The sequence below is a fragment of the Primulina tabacum genome, chromosome 9, assembly GCF_025594145.1.
Source record: "Primulina tabacum isolate GXHZ01 chromosome 9, ASM2559414v2, whole genome shotgun sequence".
In the NCBI taxonomy this organism is placed as follows: domain Eukaryota; kingdom Viridiplantae; phylum Streptophyta; class Magnoliopsida; order Lamiales; family Gesneriaceae; genus Primulina; species Primulina tabacum.
This window is the reverse complement of record NC_134558.1, coordinates 15,083,716-15,104,888: the sequence shown is the minus strand read 5'-3', so window position 1 is coordinate 15,104,888 and position 21,173 is coordinate 15,083,716. Positions and strand designations below refer to the sequence as shown.

General features: G+C 38.1%; 1 long non-coding RNA gene across 1 annotated transcript; it reads left to right on the top strand.

The window, feature by feature from the left end:
* Window positions 1-898: 898 nt before the first annotated feature.
* Window positions 899-20,650, top strand: LOC142504641 (uncharacterized). The gene is made up of 4 exons (XR_012804267.1): window positions 899-1,689; window positions 19,734-19,853; window positions 20,205-20,390; window positions 20,494-20,650. It is a non-coding gene; the product is annotated as an uncharacterized LOC142504641 (long non-coding RNA).
* The last annotated feature ends 523 nt before the right edge of the window (window positions 20,651-21,173 follow it).

Genomic DNA, 21,173 nt, shown 5'->3' with positions numbered 1-21,173 from the left:
TTGAAAAATCTAAGCGTTAGCGGATGCGTTTGGGATTTTAAGGTTGAAATATGATAAGTTGATGAATATTTTGGGTATAAAATATGAAAAATAATATGCGATAAGTATGGTCATCCATCTCTTAATTGGGAATTGTAAGAAAAATTGAAATTCGAGGTTATAATAGTAACATCACTAGGTCATTATGGGTCTTTTTAAGTTGTGAATTGCAAAATGAGGATTTAGAAAGAAAATTTAATTGGGATCAAGGAGACGTAAGGACCTTCTAGATTTTAAGTTTTATCAGAGTAGCGCAGCGGAAGCGTGAATTTTTGGGTTACTAGAACTGAATCTAAACTTTGGGTTATTAAGGGTAAGCGAATTTCGAGGACGAAATTCAATTTAAGGGGGGGAAGATTGTAACGCCCTGAAAATTTAAAAGTCTACGCGAACCACATTCATGCAATTATTAAATTCTTTGTGTATTTTAATTAAATGTTTTAATTGAATGGATTAATTATGTTGTGCATATCTACATGTTTAAAATATATTGTTCGACATGGTTGCATTAAAATTTATTTTTAAAAGGTTATTCGAGTTGCGATCGAGGAACGGAGACCGGTGGCTGAAAAATAGAAAAATGTTTTTATTGGTTAATTATTTTTAATTATTGAAATTAAGGGTGATGCTTTTTATTATTTTTGAAAATAAGGGTTTTGAGGTGATTTTATACGCGGGGACTTAATTTTTATGGGTGTTGGATTTTCAACAAAAATACGAACGTTTTGGCAACCTGGCTAATAAATTCACAAACTTATTTAAACAAAATTATTTTTAATATTTTAATTAAACACTAATGGGCTTAATGGGCCTAGTTAACTTGTTAATAGGCCAAGGATTTTGTTAGTGTGTTAATCTTTTACTATTTATTAAAGTTAAAGCCCACATAAAAACTGTATGATGTCTTGGTCTGTTTTTTACTTTCCCAAAATTACCCCTGCAACTCTTTTTATTTTCTCCCCACGTTAGTCTCTTCTTCCCTCAAATCCAACGCAGAAAACAGATTCTCTCAAGAACAGAAAATCCAAATATTAGATTTTCTGAAACAAAACATCCGCATATCTAACATGGTTGTTGCTTCCTCCTTTACTTCCTCAACAAACCAACCCCACGCTGCGTTGTTTATTTTTCTCCCACTACTTAAAGTGGCACATAACAGGACAACGGCTTCCACGAACAGTCATCTACACCCATCGAAGCCGCAACCAGTTTCAATTTATTTTGAAGAATAACCCACACCTAGGATCTGCTCCTGGTTCTGTTGCTGTCGCCTCTGCCGCTGAACCGGCTGGTGGGACGGTTAGAGGGGTAATTCTCGGCGTCGTCAAAGGAATTGGTGTCTCAATTTCTCACCAACCAAAGGTTCTTCATCTTTCATTTTAAAAATATTAACTGTAAAATTTGAATTTTTTCCGTTGCAATGGATGGCTATCTGCTTTGTTCTTTTTGGGTCATATTTTTTTAATTTTAATTTCGAGGGGTTGTTCTCCTGTGGGTGGATGCATTATCTGGGATATCAACCCACACATAGGATCTGCTCCTGGTTCTGTTGCTGTCGCCTCTGCCGCTGAACCGGCTGGTGGGACGGTTGGAGGGGTAATTCCCGGCGTCGTCAAAGGAATTGCTGTCTCAATTTCTCACAAACCAAAGGTTCTTCATATTTCATTTTTAAAATATTAACCGTAAAATTTGAATTTTTTCCGTTGCAATGTATGGCTAGCTGCTTGGTTCTTTTTGAATCATATTTTTTTAATTTTAAATTTGGGGGGCTGTTCTCCCGTGTGTGGATGCATTATCTGCGATATCTTTGAAGATGAAAACTGCTAATGTTTCATTTGGTTTTTGGTCAGAAAAGAGTAGATTGAAACGGAAACGAAATGTAACGAATATTGCATGCATACTGTAGGATGTGTTGATGGAACTTGGAAGAACGATGTATTAATCAATAATTGACTCCTGTTATTTTGGAACTTTAAGAACGATGTGTTGATGGAATGGTAAAAAGAATGTATGGTGTAAAGGTGACTTTACTGTATGGTGAACGATTATTCGTACGGAGTTGGGAGCGCATGAGTCATGTTTTGGATTCCCCAACTACAATTTTATTTAATAGTGTGATAATCATTTAAAGATAAGAATAAAAACAATCATCGTGTTTCAAATAAAAAAATAATGGTGGGTCAAAACTGAGAAAATGACATGTTACCAAAGATTCACACGATGACTGACCGATGATTTCGGTTGGAATTAATTCTAGCAAGCGGATTACGTCAAGTTATAGTAATTGGACGACAAGTCCAAGTATCGATCCCACAGAGACTACTATTTAAGTACTAAGATTTAAATTATTTAATTTAATCTAGACAACGATAATAAGTGATTTGGAGATTATTTAAACTAATTAAATTAAACTAATTTATGCTAAATTAATGATTAAAATCAAATCGGCAGAAAAGCTTGGAACTTGGGGGTTTTCAAATTTAAATAAAATGACCGGGAACACACGACGGTAACAAACTTTGATTATTATCATGCACTGGAATTATTTAACTACAAATTATTCGAAGTCACGATGCAATCCTCTAATTTGATTATAAACCTATTTCTAGAATTTATAATCATATTCTCATTTAACAGCCCAATTATTTCTAATTGAATTTAATTAAACAAAAACGCATTTATCGACGATAGAATTACAGCTGTCGTCTAAAATCGCACACTGAAACCGAATATTATTTCCAGTCGATTTAACCGTGTGTTGATTAATATTTTTGAAGCTAAATTCAATCTATTCCCTTTCGAGTCAAGATCGAACAACAAACATGCAAATAATTGGCCAGATTAAAAGCACGAAAATTACGCAAACATTAATCAATAACATAGAATAATTTTATAAATCAAACAATCCAACGAATAAACAAAATCAATCGTTTGTCCCTATCGTGGTCCCGATCACAAGAGAAAATTACTCCATAAATTCAAAACTAAAATCAAATTTATTATTCGAATTCATGACTGAAAATAAGACAATAAGGATGGAGAAAATTTCAGCAATGGTGCGCGGGTCTTGCGTGTAAAGTGTACGAATTTCTCTCGTTTCTCCCAAGCCCTCACCGTCTTCGGAAGCGTGAAAGTTCTCCTCCCTCTTCCTTTCAAAGTCGGCTCCTCTGTAAAGAATTCCACGCCTCCCCTTTTTTTTCTATTGGTTTTCCCTTTTTATTCTCTTCCAAAAATCACGAGCAAATCTTCGTCGAAATCTGATTCTGATCTCATGGACACTGACCCTGTGCCTGCATCAGGATAAGGGTCCGTGTAGACTCTGTCCAAACTTTCTTTCGGAATACTGGATACGAACCTCGTGTCGAGGTCCGTCTCTAGGTCCGTGTAGACTCGGTCGATGTCTTCCTTTGGTTTCTGAGGTACGGACCTATACACAGGGTCCGTGTATGGGTCCGGGTGTTCTTTTTGTACTATTTTTCCGGGTGTTTTCTGATATGGCATTGCGAAGTTTGACTTCTTTCCATTTCTTTGGCTTTTATACTCTTTTTGGGCAAACCTACAAATAGCCATAACGAGACGAAATAAGCGCGAAACTCGGAATAAAAACGCTAGATAAGCACGAATACGACAAAATAAAGTCCCTAAGATGCTATATAATTCGTGCTTATCAACTCCCCCACACTTAACCTTTGTTCGTCCTCGAACAAATCAGACAAATAATAAAGATGAGAATTATCTCAGATTCAGAACTCAAGTACCACAATCAAAACTTCTCAATTTGTCAAACTTTTTCACCCCCGGTCAAAAGATCACGCTTCGCATATCACAAGATTCGTTTTCGTCGCAATTTAAGATTCAAACATTTACCCAATAAGGATCAACAGAACAAGATGTGAGTAGTGTGCAGGTCAGACTCGTACTCATTACTAGCTACTTGGTTTCATGATCACTTATTTTCATTTGTTATCGGGACGCCCCATATGCTTGACTTTCATACCCCTCTCTACTAAATGTTGAACGACGATGACTTGGTTAATAGGTCTTTTCAAGCTTGTAACGTAAGGTCAAGGTTCACGGCTACAATAAAAGATATGGGAATCAAAAGTGAGAGAAAATAAAAATATTCCTGCAGCACATTCATTCAACTTTTGACTCATCACCAATTACTGTATTTTCATCATTTTCAGAGCTCTATCGTCTCCTTTCTTTCTCATTGTCCACCAACCTTCACCCAAAGATTTTTCGGGTGTTTTTAATAGTGTACACTTTCCTCCCTTTTCTTTTTTTTTTGTTTATTTTTTTCATTGATAAGGATTCATCGACTCCTTCACACATATTTCTTCAATCATTGGTGTATTTCAAACATGTCAATGTGTCAAGGAGGTTTATTTCTCTCACATGTAGGTAGGAAAAAGTGTATAGGCTAAGATTCAGGTAGTTGATGTGGGACATTGAATAACTTACGAATAGGGGCTAATTGTGTGTCATCGACACACATCATTCGATTTTTTTATAGGCTAAAAAGGGTTACTAGAGACAACAAATGATGTATCGGTTAGGCTTGAAAGGCTCAAACGGTCCAAAGATCGCCTAAATCATCCCTAAGTCACCATCGTTCGTATTTTCCCTTCGAGGGCTAATCAGACAAGTTCTAGGGATCGTTGTCCGATTTTTTTTTTTTTTTTTTTAAATTCACATTTCACCAATTCACTATCAATGAGTAAAAGTTTGACCACGTGCATTGAATGAAATGTTGATACATAACTGGTTCATGTCTGAGCCTCTTCTTGAAACTACGACTCCTCTCATTCAATATTAGGCACGAAAATATGTCCCGGGTGATCCATAATGTAACAAATTAATCCGTTATTAAGTGAAACAAGAGTTCTTTGTCTAAAAATAGTTTCATCTTACGTGAAAAAAGTGTTGTTAAGTGTTGTGCAACGATGTGTAACAAATTGACCTACCCCCAAACTTAGAAATCGACACTGCCCTCAGTGTAAAACGATATAAAATGCACTATTAAGAATGTTAAAGCGAACACTTCCCTGGTAAACTGTCGAGTACGTGGTGGAAATGAGGTAGAAATCAGCAAATCCTGAAATAAATGACATCGAAAGCACCAAAAACCTTAAAACGGAATAGACAAAACACGCGAGCACTCAAACCAAAAAAAATCCAAACTAAAATAATCATCAATAATAAGTATTCCCCTAAGATCGTCAACAATGTATGAATGAAAAGTAAGAGAAATAAAAGAGAAGACCGGTCAAAGGTTCCACATGTCCTAACCAAATAAAACTAACTAATCATCATCAGATCCCAGCTCCAAATCCTCTAAGTCATCTAGTGCAGATCTGTCCCAGGGTGGTGCATACGCATCGGGGGACTGTTGCTCGATTCGAGCCAAGCGGGTGCGAATGTCGTCCATGCAATCAAGTAAAGACGAGTAAAATTGACGTCTGACTCGCGAGGTGCGCTGTCGAGGGGGTATTCCAGCTTGAGGGCCAGCTCGGGCATCCAATGCCGCTTCTTCCTCCACACGATCTTCACAGGCGCGGTCATCGAGTGTAGGTGGAGGCACCGGCGGGTCACGAGGATGAGGAGTGATATGGCGACTCCCAGGGTTCCGATACCAAGCACTCTGTCTGAAAATGAAATACATCCCCTGCATGGCTTGGGGTGACAGCATCTGAGTGGAGGTCGGGAGGAAAAAGGTCTCGCCCGTGAAATCGACACCATGGGCCGCCAAAATGCGAGAAATGATGATCGGGAAAGGGGCGTATGGTGTCTTATTCTTCGTGGGATCCACATGGGCGACGGAGCGCATATGAGAAATGATGATAGACGCCACTGGGATTGCAGGAATTGCCCCTAAACCATTCAGCATCTTATCTATGATGTAAAGGTCCATATGTCGCACCTCGTTGTTACCGGCCTTCCGCGGGATAATGTTCGCTCCCGTGAAGTAACAAATCAAGCGATCAAGTAGCGGGAGGGATGTCGGGAGGACACTGGAGCGGGAGCCGGTAGGAGATGTATGGTACTGGAGCCGACGCCGGGCTTCCGGGATCCGAAAGGTGAGGTCCGAAAAGAAAATATCGAACTGATTGAAGGACACCGACGGCCCTTCATTAAAGACATTTAAAATCGCAGCCAAGTATGTGCTGGTCACCTCAATTGGCACGCCTTTGACGCACGTGCGCAAATGTTGCAGCCCTGTCGTGCCCCTCTCCTCAACATTGGCGTAAAATTGCCACACCAGATCGGGATAATATGGGCCGGAGATGTCCAAGAGAGGTCCCCAACCAAACTTATCAAATTCCGCCCTCAGTGGTACCTCGGCGTCGATCCTTGGATGAATAGACCGCTCAACAATAACTGAGTTCTCGTGCAGCGCCGAGTACCATTCAAAGTTTTCTCGACTGGTGAACTTAGAACTATCAAAGGTCAACCTGGCAGATCCAGAAGATGACGAGGCACCTGTCCGAGCATGCTTACCAGAATTTCGACGAGGAGGCATTGCACTGTAAACGGCTAGAATGAAATGGGCAATCAGTGAAGCACAATATTCCCAACTTAGAAACACAACCCAACTGATCTCAAACAACCAAAACAATACACAAGCCAACACCAATGCAAGGATAAGAAAACAACACCCCCAATCTACGGGCAATAGCCTCCAATAACAATTCAATCCCAAAACTAAACCAAAGTGATGATAAAACAGCCCTTAAACAAGCAAAATCCGACACTCTTATAATCGAAGAAGAAGACCCAAGTAATAATCAAATAGATGGCACAAGATCCCAACGTGGCTAGGCGAATATTGGAGTTAAGGGAAAACCACGCTTACCGGAAAGTAAGAGGTGATGGCATAGTGTTTTTAGGTGGCCGGCGGCGAGTGGTGGCTGTGAGTGGCGGCGAGTGGAGGTGAGTGGTGGTTGTGAGTGGCGGCGAGTGGTGCCGGCTAGAGGTTTAAGTGGCGGCGAGTGGTGAGTGCTGGAGGTTGAAGGAGGGGAGATTTTAGGGGTTTAGGGATTTTGGCAACGGAAATCGCGATTTTATTCTGAGCATTGCCTGAAATTAGAGGGAACGGACCCCGTGTGGGGGTCCGTGTACAGGTCCGTGTCGACTCTGGAAATCGGCATTTTTGAAAGTGAGAGACACGGACCCCGTGTAGGGGTCCTGGAGATGGTCCGTTCAGACTCGGGAATCAAATATTATTATTATTTTTTTATTTTTTATTTTTTTAACATACTAGAACCAAATACGTATGCAAAGCTAGGAATATACAATTCTATAATTCTACCCATCAAATTTGGAACTCAATCAAGCACACACGATGCAAGAATTGTACAGAAACTTCCCTGGTTTATTTTACGCTCGGAATCTGCCCGTCCTAATAGAATCCCCACACTTTAGAAATCTCATCACCAGTGAATAAATGACCTGCACCACCATCAACTGAGATTAGTTCACGAATAATGCAGAAAAAAAAAAGAAAGAAAACTAAAATAAAAGACGAAAGAAAAATAAAACTAAACACTGGGTTGCCTCCCAGCAAGCGCTAAATTTAGAGTCGATAGCCTGACTGTACTCCCATGATTCAGTTTGGATCCCGCATATCCACTGTGGTCGGCTCATCGGGTATGGCACCACCATGATAAACCTTCAGCCTATGCCCATTTACTTTGAAAGGTCCAGTTGCTTCACTAGTGATCTCTACTGTCCCGTAGGGGAACACTTGTGTGATGGTATATGGTCCTGACCACCGTGAACGCAACTTACCTGGCATCAATTTCAGGCGAGAATTATATAATAGGACCAGTTGTCCCACCACAAATTCTCGATGGACTATGTTCTGATCATGCCAACGTTTTGTTTTCTCTTTGTAAAGCTTGGCATTCTCGTAAGCCTCCAACCGAAACTCGTCCAATTCATTCAGCTGCAGAACTCTCTCGTCACCTGTGGCTTTAGCATCAAAATTCAAGAATTTAGTAGCCCAATAAGCCTTATGTTCAAGTTCAACAGGTAGGTGACACGACTTCCCATACAACAATTTAAAAGGGGACATGCCAATGGGGGTTTTAAAAGCAGTGCGGTAAGCCCAAAGTGCATCGTCGAGTTTTCTAGACCATTCTTTCCTTGAAGCACCGACAGTCTTCTCGAGAATGCGTTTAAGTTCTCTGTTCGATACCTCGACTTGGCCACTAGTTTGAGGGTGATAAGGTGTGGCCACCTTATGTCGGACCCCATACTTGGCCAACAGACTGTCAAACTGACGATTGCAAAAGTGAGTACCCCCATCGCTAATAATGGCTCTAGGTGTGCCAAAACGTGAGAAAATATTTTCATGAGAAATTGAACGACAACCCTAGAATCATTTGTTTTGCATGCAAGTGCCTCCACCCATTTTGACACGTAATCTACAGCCACCAAAATATACTTGTTCCCAAAAGAAACTGGGAATGGACCCATGAAATCGATACCCCACACATCAAATAATTCACACACAAGAATATTATTGAGAGGTAATTCATGTCTCCTGGAGATATTACCTGTGCGCTGACAATCTGGACATTTTGTGACATATTCATGCGCATCCTTAAACAAAGTAGGCCAATAAAAACAAGACTGGAGTACTTTGGACGCAGTTCTAGTTGCTCCGAAATGGCCTCCAGCCGGACCAGCATGACAATGAAACAAAATTTCTCTTACCTTTTCTTGGGGGATACATCTCCGGATTATACCGTCTGCACATATTCTGAACAAGTAAGGGTCCTCCCACAAATAATATTTCAAATCTGAGAAAAACTTCTTCTTTTGCTGATAGGTGAAATGGGGAGGAATGAACTTACTTGATAGATAATTAACAAAATCGGCATACCACGGCAAACTGTTGATTTCAAAGAGTTGTTCACACGGGAAGTCATCGCGAATAAAGTCATTACCTTGAATAGGATTCTCCAGACGCGAAAGATGGTCTGCAACTTGTTTCTCTGTCCCCTTCCTATCGATTATCTCCAGGTTGAATTCCTGCAAAAGAAGAATCCAACGAATTAGCCTTGGTTTTGCATCTTTCTTAGCCATCAAATATTTCAAGGCTGAATGATCGGTATGCACTACAACTTTGCTCCCTATCAAATACGATCTAAACTTATCCAGAGCAAAAACCACAGCAAGAAGCTCTTTCTCTGTAGTAGCATAGTTCGGTTGGGCAGCGGACAGTGTCATGCTAGCAAAGTAGATGACATGAATGCATTTATCCCTCTTTTGGCCCAACACTGCTCCTAGAGCTGTGTCACTTGCATCACACATCACCTCAATGGCGACCCCCAATCAGGTGCTATCATCACAGGTGCGGTGATCAATTTCTCCTTCAAAATCTGAAATGCCTGCACACACTCATCAGAAAAATCAAAGTGCACATCTTTTATCAGTAAGTTGGTCAGAGGCTTAGCAATGCAGGAAAAATCTTTGATAAAGCGTCTATAAAACCCTCATGTCCTAGAAAACTACGCACTCCTCTGATGTTTGTTGGGGCTGGGAGTTTTTCAATTACTTCAATCTTTGCCTTATCAACTTCGATCCCATTTTCAGAAATTTTGTGCCCCAACACTATTCCTTCTCTCACCATGAAATGACATTTTTCCCAGTTCAAAACCAAATTTGACTCCTCACATCTCTCAGAGACTTTAGGCAGATTAAACAAACATGTATCAAACGAAGAGCCAAAGACGGAAAAATCATCCATGAATATTTCAATAAAGTCCTCAATCATATCGTGAAAAATTGCCATCATGCATCGTTGGAAAGTCGCTGGTGCATTACATAGACCGAATGACATTCGTTTATATGCAAATGTCCCATAAGGACAAGTAAAAGTGGTTTTCTCCTGATCTTCATGGTCAATGGGAATTTGCATATAACCGGAATAACCATCCAGGAAACAGTAGAAAGAATGTCCAGCCAACCTTTCCAACATTTGATCAATAAATGGGAGGGGGAAGTGGTCTTTACGGGTGGCGTCATTAAGTTTTCTATAATCAATGCAAACACGCCACCCCGTAACAGTTCTGGTAGGAATTAATTCTTTATTTTCATTCTTCACAACAGTGATCCCACCTTTTTTCGGAACAACTTGCACTGGACTAACCCACCTACTATCAGAAATCGGGTAAATAATACCTGCGTCCAGTAGCTTTATCACCTCTTTCTTCACCACCTCTTGTGTGAAGGCCCGAAAATCCTTGCTTGAAAATTTTGAGGAAAATTAAAAAGTTTCTTTTTAAAGAACTTAAATTGCCTCATTCATAAAATCAACTGATGAATCAAGTTCAATGTTTAAAAATATAGCAGCGGAAGAAAATAAAGTTTGCAAAAAATAACAATTTAAGAATATTCAACAACGGATAAAAATGTTTGCATAAAATGGTAACATGCTACAAATGAGGTCCTCGGGTGCCACTACTTGCCGACCCAAGCTGGCTCACTGGTCCCCGCCCTCGGCCCCATGCTCATCACTACCTACAACAATCAAGTCTAGTGAGCCTAAAGACTCAGCATGCAAATATCGTAGGTAACGAGTAAATACTAAAGTAAAGTTTGCATGGGATAAAATATCATGTCATGAGGCATACTGCAAATGACTTGCACTGAGCAATATAATACGTGCATGAATGAATTAAATATCATAGTAAAAATGTTTGCTCCTTGGAGCCCTGTACTGAAATGACTGATAATAATTTTCTGTTGAGATTATGGTCTACGCCTGTGGCCCCTGCACTGAACTGAACTGATCGGTAACTGGCTACCAGGGAGTATCAAACTAAACTGAACTGACCGGTCACTGGCGACCGGGTGGTACCAAACTGAATTGATCGGTCACTGGCGACCGTGTAAAATAATGCTCCCATAATAGTGAATTGACCACAAGCAATATCGCATAAATCTCAAAAATAAGTATTTTCTATTTTCATAAACGTAATATAATTAAATGGCATAATGAAAATATCCTGTATATTTTACCAACTGGATTGGATCGCTTCCAGGCTCGCTGCAACCTAAATATGCCATGAAAAATATGCAATAGCTTATACTTGACCAAACTATGCAATTAAGTTTGAAAATGCGACAATTACGTCTAACGACTTCGTATTTAATCATGACTTTGAACCAACCCGAACCAACACTGAACCGACGTATAGTCATGATTAAAATACGCTTAAAATTATGAACTAATGCTCCTAAAATGATGAGGGTCGAAATCTAGGTGGAATGAAGGCCAAAACAAGAAACGCTCTTTCGAGAGTCAATTTGGCAAATCGCACCGTAAATTCTCGTATGACCTCAAAAAAGATCCGAATCACGAACGGTCAAAAACATGACCTTTCCAACTCAATGAGGCACTGTTCAGTCCAAGGCCATAGGCTAAAAGCCAACCGAGAACTCGAACGAGCCACCGAACCGACACAGCAAGTTGCTGTACAAAAATACAGCAACTGTGCTGGGTTTGCTTGCGTCGTTTTCGAGGCTAATGGCCATTGGCGCTTGAACCACCGATCAAAACCTCTCACCAACATCCCAAGGAATGATTTGAACCATGGCTAAGGGCCCTAGGCCAGCCACAATTCGCCTCATTCCAGCAACCAACCGAAAGTTCTTACCCGAGAACAAATTCTGCACGTCGGGCTCTTGTTCTTGTTTTGCTGTCACGGATCGTTCTAGTGGTCATTTGATTGACCATGACACGATCTAGACATCTAGGGACATGGTATGATTCGTGGCTAAGGGCCATAGGCCAACCAAGATCCATACCATTCCACAAAACTCGAAGCACAAGTGCTGTCAAAAACCGAAGGGCCGAGAAGGGGAGGGGCTGTTCTTGCTTTTGATTTAAAAACCGGCGCACCATGGACCAAGCCACCAAAAGGACAACTTAGTCACGTCTTAGACATGCTAGGAAAGTGATCCAACCATGGCTATGGGCCCTGTGGCAGCCATGATCAGATCCATTTCCATTAAGACAGCAAACTGAATTTTCGAACACAATTCTGCACCTATGGGGAGCTTGCCGTGATTTCGGTTTTCCAGCAAGCATGGGGACTGAATGAATGGACCAACATGGTCCTAATGCATCCTATTACATGTCTAGGAGCCGCCTTGGGAGCCTGGAGTCGAACCATAACCTGTAGCAACTGAAACAAGAGAAAACCGTGAAGAGCATCATGAAAGTCGAAAAATTCTGCACATGCATTTCGAAAATGCTTGATGTAAATTTCGGTTTTCTTGTGTAAAAATCATGTAAAAGTGATGTTTAAAATAATAGTAGGACTTGATTGAGGTTTGAAAGAAATCTAGACATGCCTTTGATTCGTTTGAAGGAAAAACGAAAGAATACGACGACTCGGCGCGGAGGAGGTGGAGTGATTTTCTTTCCTTTTCTTTTCTCTCTTCTTTCTCACTAATTCTCTCGATTTATTTCTTGGTTAACCCTACTGAAATGCTACTGATCTCGGTGGTGTGGGAGAGGGATTAAGTGGTTAGGGGAGTGAGGAGAGATCCAATAATAAAGGGATACAAAGGGGTGACCAAGTCTACCTTTATTTGAATTTTGAATAATTGTTGCTATCAAATGATTTGTTGGAGGGATTGGATGGGGTGGCCGATTATCCTTCATGATACTAGACTAGGATAATACTAATTAGTTAATTAAATGGTGCTCCCAAAAATAAAAGAATTATCCTACTAATTAAATATAAAGAAAGGATTAAAGGTGTGAGTTGGCAAATGAATTGTTTAACAATTCCAAGGGGCCGAATTTTTGAAATAAAGAAATGAAGGGAAGTGTTGCTTATTTACTAAATTTATAACCCTTAAAAGCCTTACTTATTCTTTAAATAATTTAGTGAATAAATCCCTTAATTAATTGAACTCAAATGAATTTATTTCCTACTCACCTCAAGTAATTAAAATAAATCCTCAACCTCCTTTTTAACTTAAATCAACTTACTTGCTAGCTAAATTAAATCCTGGAAATATTTTCTAAATCTTAAATTTATCTCTAAACTCCAACACCAGTCCGGCCTCACTGAAATAACTGAAAGAATAAAATCAAACTGCTGGCTAAAATAATTAACTACAAAAGAAAGCATTTAAATAATCATGCAATGAAGTCAATTAAATTCAAAATACTAGAATTATGCATGGCTCGTACGTAGTCTAATTACGGGTTCTACATCTTGCATAGCCGGGTTTAGACGTCTTTGAGGTTGGGTGGATGTCTTGTGGTCGGCCTCCATCAGAATTTTGTGCATGCACATGGAGGAGCTGATCCCCTTTATGTCTGCAATACTCCAACCTATGGCCTTGATGTTATCTCTCAAGACTCGCAGCAGCTTTTCTTCCTCCATACCTGTCAACGTAGATGAAACAATTACTGGCAATTTATTATTATCAAGCAAAAACAGATATTTTAAGTGCGAAGGAAGAGGTTTCATCTCTAGGATTGGGGCTTCTTCGATGGATGACTTTAAAGGTTTTGGGATATGCCAAAGCTCCCCAATCCTAGAATTTACCGTCTTGGAAATTTGTCTGCCTGCTTTCAGATATTGCATGTATTACTTAATATCCTCATTTTCCAACTCTCCTGGGCATGAATCAGTCAAACAAATCTCCAAAGGATCTTCACCTATCAATTCCTGCAAACCACACTCAACAAGCTCGTCAGTAGCATCAATTCTAAAACAATCATATGTATCATTAGGATATTTGATGGACTGAAAAACATTAAACACCACGCTCTCATCATTCAGTCTCAACACCAACTCACCCTTTTGTACATCTATCAGAGCTTTCCCAGTGGCTAAAAACGGTCTTCCTAAAATAAGAGGAATCTCACGATCCTCTGCCATATCCAACATAACAAAATCAACCGGAAAAATGAACTTGTCAACCTTTACTAACACATCCTCTACAACTCCCCTAGGATATTTAATTGATCTATCAGCTAACTGCAGGGAAATTGTAGTTGGCTTCACTTCACCTATTTTCAGCTTCTCAAAACATAAGTATGGCATCAAGTTAATGCTTGCACCTAAGTCACACAAAGCTGTACTAAAATTCGAAGTTCCAATAGTACAAGGGATAGAGAAACTACCTGGATCCTTAAGCTTCGGAGGGAGTTTATTTTGTAAAATTGCAGAACATTCCTCCGAAAGCTTAACTGTCTCAAAGTCAACCAATTTCCTGTTGTTTGATAAAATCTCTTTAAGAAATTTTGCATATGAGGGCATTTGAGCTAAAGCTTCTGCAAATGGGATATTTATATGCAGCTTTTTGAAAATCTCAAGAAATTTTGAAAATTGAGTATCCAATTGCAGTTGCTTAGCTCTTTGGGGAAAAGGGAAGTGAATTAATATCAATATTGGAGTTTGAGTTGAGAGACTTACCTTTCTCCCTTGCGTCCTCTGACCTTTGCTTGGATAATTCCTTCTCCTTCACATCGCCTTCAACATCGATCACTTCCTGCTTTATGGGAGACGTCACCGTGACTGCATTGACACATTTTGGATTCTTTTCCGTGTCACTAGGTAGTGTACCCGGAGCTCCTGTAGCCATTTGTGTCGCTAATTGTCCTAGTTGCGTCTCCACTCTTTGCATCATGGCATCATGGTTTTGCCATCTCATCTCATTCCCGGCTATGTACTTTGCAAGCATGTCCTCAAGGTTTGACTTGCTATCCTGTGGCTTGAAACCGGGTGGCATAGAAGGTCCAGCACCTTGCGGAGTTTTAGGTGGTTGCTAAGGAGGCTTTTGCTGTGTAGGATGTTGTGGAAGATTAAAATGTAGTGGCTCAACAGAATTTTCTGACGGTCTCCACCCAAAATTCGGATGATTTCTCCAACCCGGATTATATGAAAAACTGTATGGATTATATTGCTGACGACCCTGGTTTCCCACATAATTTACTGAATCCCCTCCAAAGCACTGTATTCCCTCACAAGACATATCTGGCATGAATGGCATGTCACTAGATGAACCACCAACCATTTCAGCACTTCCTTGAATCTGATTCACTGACTTGACTGGTATTGACTTCTGTGCTTGTAACTGTGCCATCTGATGTGTCAATCCATCAAGTTTCGCTGTAATCGCTGTTAAAGCATCCATCTCAAGGAATACCTTCTTCTCCCTTCGGTTATCTTGCCAACCCACATTGCTTTCTGCCATATTCGAGATGATTTCAAGTGCTGCGGTTGGCGTTTTCCTGTATAAGCTTCCGTTTGCTGCCGCATCGAGCATAGATCTCACAGAAGGATCCCACCCCATAATAGAATGTCTCAACCTGCTGGCCTATTGAAAAGCCATGTCTCGGGCACATCCTCAACATCTTCTTAAACCTCGCCCATGCTGAATTCTGTGATTTCCCATCTCTCTGTCTAAATGATGTGATTTCGTTTCTCAACTGTGTAATCTTAGTTGGGGGAAAATACATGTGCATGAAGACCTCAACTAGCCCATCCCATGTAGTAATAGAACCAGCTGGAAGGTCTCGAAGCCACTCTATAGCTTCTCCTTGCAGGGAGAATGGAAATAATCTGAGCCGAATGGCATCAGTACTCACCCCATTGCATTTAATCGTATCACAGATCGACAGAAAGTTCTCCAGATGTGCATTGGGATCTTCAGATGGTGATCCCCCGAATTTAACTTGCATTTGAATCATTTGGATGATGGCGAGCTTAAGTTCAAATGTATTCGCCTGAATTGTAGGGCGGACAATACTAGAGCCATAACCTCAAAATGCTGGCCTATGAAGCTCCATTAAAGTACGATTGTCCTCTTCTCCGGCCATGTCTTCAAATTCTGGTTTACGGTCTATTTCAAATTCTGCTTCAGATTCAAATTCCAGAGTCAAGTTGTTATTCCTTCGAGCTCTGCGGATACTGCGGAGAGTGCTTTCAATCTCAAGATCAAGTTGCACCAGGTTCCTAACGTCTTGAGCACGGCTCATATAACACGAGCTAACCCCTGAAATCAAAAATTTAAGTGCACAATCTAAGCTCCGAAAGAGTATAAAAATCTGAAACAAAATTAATTAAAATGCTAAAGAAAAAAAATTGAAAAATTTAAAACTAAGAATAAAAGCCTAGTCTCAAACAAATAATTTATCCTAATATTAAATAAATAGTCCCCGGCAACGGCGCCAAAAACTTGACCGATGATTTTGGTTGGGATTAATTCTAGCAAGCGGACTAGGTCAAGTTATAGTAATTGGACGACAAGTCCAAGTATCGATCCCACAGAGACTACTATTTAAGTACTAAGATTTAAATTATTTAATTTAATCTAGGCAACGATAATAAGTGATTTGGAGATTATTTAAACTAATTAAATTAAACTAATTTATGCTAAATTAATGATTAAAATCAAATCGGCAGAAAAGCTTGGAACTTGGGGGTTTTCAAATTTAAATAAAATGACCGGGAACACACGACGATAACAAACTTTGATTATTATCATGCACTGTAATTATTTAACTACAAATTATTCGAAGTCACGATGCAATCCTCTAATTTGATTATAAACCTATTTCTAGAATTTATAATCATATTCTCATTTAACAGCCCAATTATTTCTAATTGAATTTAATTAAACAAAAACGCATTTATCGACGATAGAATTACAGCTGTCGCCTAAAATCGCACACTGAAACCGAATACTATTTCCAGTCGATTTAACCGTGTGTTGATTAATATTTTTGAAGCTAAATTCAATCTATTCCCTTTCGAGTCAAGATCGAACAACAAACATGCAAATAATTGGCCAGATTAAAAGCACGAAAATTACGCAAACATTAATCAATAACATAGAATAATTTTATAAATCAAACAATCCAACGAATAAACAAAATCAATCGTTTGTCCCTATCGTGGTCCCGATCACAAGAGAAAATTACTCCATAAATTCAAAACTAAAATCAAATTTAATATTCGAATTCATGACTGAAAATAAGACAATAAGGATGGAGAAAATCTCAGCGATGGTGCGTGGGTCTTGTGTGTAAAGTGTACGAATTTCTCTCGTTTCTCCCAAGCCGTCACCGTCTTCGGAAGCGTGAAAGTTCTCCTCCCTCTTCCTCTCAAAGTCGGCTCCTCTGTAAAGAATTCCACGCCTCCCCTTTTTTTCTCTAGGTTTTCCCTTTTTATTCTCTTCCAAAAATCACGAGCAAATCTTCGTCGAAATCTGATTCTGATCTCAAGGACACGGACCTCGTGCCTGCATCAGGATAAAGGTCCGTGTAGACTCGGTCCAAACTTTCTTCCGGAATACTGGATACAGACCCCGTGTCGAGGTCCGTCTCTAGGTCCGTGTAGACTCGGTCGATGTCTTCCTTTGGTTTCTGAGGTACGGACCTATACACGGGGTCCGTGTATGGGTCCGGGTGTTCTTTTTGTACTATTTTTCCGGGTGTTTTCTAATATGGCATTGCGAAGTTTGACTTCTTTCCATTTCTTTGGCTTTTATCATCTTTTTGGTCAAACCTACAAATAGCCATAACGAGACGAAATAAGCGCGAAACTCGGAATAAAAACGCCAGATAAGCACGAATACGACAAAATAAAGTCCCTAAGATGCTATAATTCGTGCTTATCAATGACTAACGTAAGATGCTCTCATTTGTTCTCTGTCTAATCAAGCGTATATAATAACTAAGATTGAACTTGGAAGAACGTTGTAGTGATCAATAATTGAATCCTGTTATTTTGGAACTTTAAGTAACGCCCTCCATTTATTTCCTATCCTCTCTGAATAAGCCATTCAGAGAGGATAGGATGGAATTTGTGTGCGGTTGTACGTGAATATTACGTATAAAATGTGTTATATAAGTATGTTAAGAGGTAACATTGTGCAAAGATTGAAGAAATTTTAAAATATTAATTGTTTTTTGTCAATTAATTGAATCGACTTAATTATATATAACATTAAATCGTACACAAAATTGAAATAAATTTGTGTGCGACGTTGTACGTGAATATTTGGTCACAATGTTTGTTTCTTTCATCTGTTAAGAAGGCTCGGAATTTTAATCCTGCTTTAAATTGATAGTGTTCATGTGTAAAATGAGTGAATTAGAAAAATGGAATTTGTGTGCGACGTAGTACGTGAATATTAAGTATAAAATGTATTATATAAGTATGTTAAGAGGTAACATTGTGCAAAGATTGAAGAAGGTTTAAAATAGTATGCATTATGTCGTTTCAATTGTCAAACAATTGAAACGACATAATTATTCACTAAGCGTTGAACAATTGAAATTTGCTATAGAATGAGTTAGCTTTCCGACAAAATTAAAAGAATGAAAATTTGGTGAGTTTTGATCAAGTTATGTGAAAAATTCCAAAGGCATGTAAACTAAAATTTTATGAGTTTTATAGACTAAGCAATTAGGCAAAAGTTTGATATTGTTAAGTTATTTCAATGAATTTATGATATTATTGTGGATGTATCTCATTGATAAAACCTTGAAGTCAGGATCGTGGAGACGGGCTATCTTGGTGTATGACTCCATTTTCTGGATCTCTAGATACCATTTTCCTTAGATAATCACTACAACTCAACAAATTGATTTATTTATTAATTTCATGTTTGCATATTGCCGAACAAGCTAATTATTAAATTCTCTTTTATGTTCTAATGATTTTACTTTTATTTTTATTTGTCAATCCATATTCAATTACACATTAAAACATAATTTCTTTTAGATTTTTATATGGAATTTAAGTTCATTCATCGGTGAAGTTGAAAGAGATCAACTTCAGATTTTATTATGAATTCTTTCGTTATAAAATAGTGTATCATAAAATACTTATTATTTAATTTTATTCCTACAGAATAGTGACCATAATGTCATATAATATTTTTTAAAATTATATATAAAAAAACTACTATTACATATTTTATATCTTAACTATTTATTAAAATTGGGCATGCTAGAGTAACTAAACGGTATCTTGGTGATCTTTTTACAAAATTTTGATTTTTATCCTTTCCTCTTTTTAGTAATGTTTTTACCCCTTACGAGTGTTTTCCATTTTTTAAATTTATCGTTAGAATTCTAAAATCCCGAAAATATGATGCACATTTTGACACTTGGTTTCGGTTCCCCCCTTATGAATGTTTTCAAATTTATATTTTAGATCAAGGTTTGAAATTTGGTCCAACTCTTTATTCTCTTAGGTTTTTTTCATCTTCATTATTCGGTGTTCTTAGATTCATTTGTGATAAGCGCTGTCAATTTACTCTCATCCAATTACCTGCATTTCACGACGCTCACAACTTGAAACTGCCTTAGGAGACGCCACCTTTCATATGCGTTCAAAACTGAACCTAGACCTCGAGACCATTATTTAATATTTGGACTAGAATTTTGTATCATTTATCATGATTATTCTGCATTGCATATGTATTTTACATCTTTTTAAAAACAAAAATTTAAACTCTAATCTTCTGCTTCTCTATCGCTTTCTATTTTACTATTTTTTCACAACTTCCAATAAATTTATCATATTTATTGTCAGATTAATGAAGATTCTTTAAATAGTTTGGGCAATGGGTTCTTCACTCAGTATATATTAGGTTATGCTTTATGTTGACTTTGATGTAATAAGAATATATTTCTCTTGCAGATATCTAAATATTAAAAAATGAAAGTCACGACTTCGGGAGATCATATATCAGACAACAATGTCAATAACATGTTTTCTATACAAAATGACGTCGCAAATCAACAACAAAGGTCTCCACAGGTATGCTATTTTTTCATACAAAATTTCAATAAAACATTTTAATACTATATTGTGGAAATTTTTTAAAAAATTATTAAAATATTTATATTTTAAAAATCAATTTCATTCATGATCATTCAACATAATAATACAATAGCATTAATATATTTAATTTTTTATATCTTTCATATTTAAACAAAAATGATGATATATTGGCAAAATATAGCCTCAAATAGTTGACGACATTGCCATGTACATACATGCAAAAATAATCATTAACCACTCCATTCTCGCTTTTGTTTTGAAGTATATTCCACTATAATTTTTTTATTTTCACAAGTACATTAAATATTCGTCTATAATTCTATGTAGGACATGACAATTCTAGCTCCAGCTCTTACATCATCGAAAGGTGACAAATGCTAACGCATAACGAACGTGAAATGATACATTCTATGACCCAACAACGACGACAATCTTACCTTGCTCGACGTCGATCAAATTACCAAATTAGAAGAACGGAATTTACTTCCTCCATTCCTACTTCAAACCAGCATGGTATAATACGTAGTTCAAAAAATATTTACATGGTCTATAAGTGATACTTTTGATGTGTGCTTGATGCAAAAAACACTTATAAAATGAATATATTGCTCAACAGATCAACAAATAAATTGGATATTGGCTCAACTTACCAGACGACGATCAATGAATGAGGATGCAAGGAACATGGAATTGGCTCGCCGTCGTGCAAATTATCGAAGGAGACAAGATAATGAAAGATCAACAATTCCAGATGAGTCTAATCTTGGTAGTAGTATTTTGTTGCAAAAATTACAATGCTTCAAGAATCAACTCATAACATCAATGAAAATCGTAAGTATCTTTTACAATATTTGGAATTATATCCACAATGTAGGTTCAACAATATTTTCTTGGCAAAACGATCATTTATTCACTTTGATGTATTGTACAAAATATCCCAAATAGTTCTCACTCTCAAATACTACTACGAAGTTTAAAAATGCTCCACATCTATTGTTCATGACAGTTGTTGATCACTAGTAGAAAAATCGGATTTTACTTCGGCAGACTTTACTTCGGCAATAATAAATTACGAAGTAATACATTACCAATAACTTCAGTAATAACACAAGCGAAGTAAAATAATATATTTTACTTCGGATGTTAAAAAACACGGGCTTCACTATATTTTTTTATAATATTTTACTTCGACATATCAATGTTGACGAAGTAAAAAAATAGAAAAATAAGTTCATGCTGAAGTAATAAGATGAACCGCGCCGATTAACAAAGAAAGCTAAACTATACTGAACATTT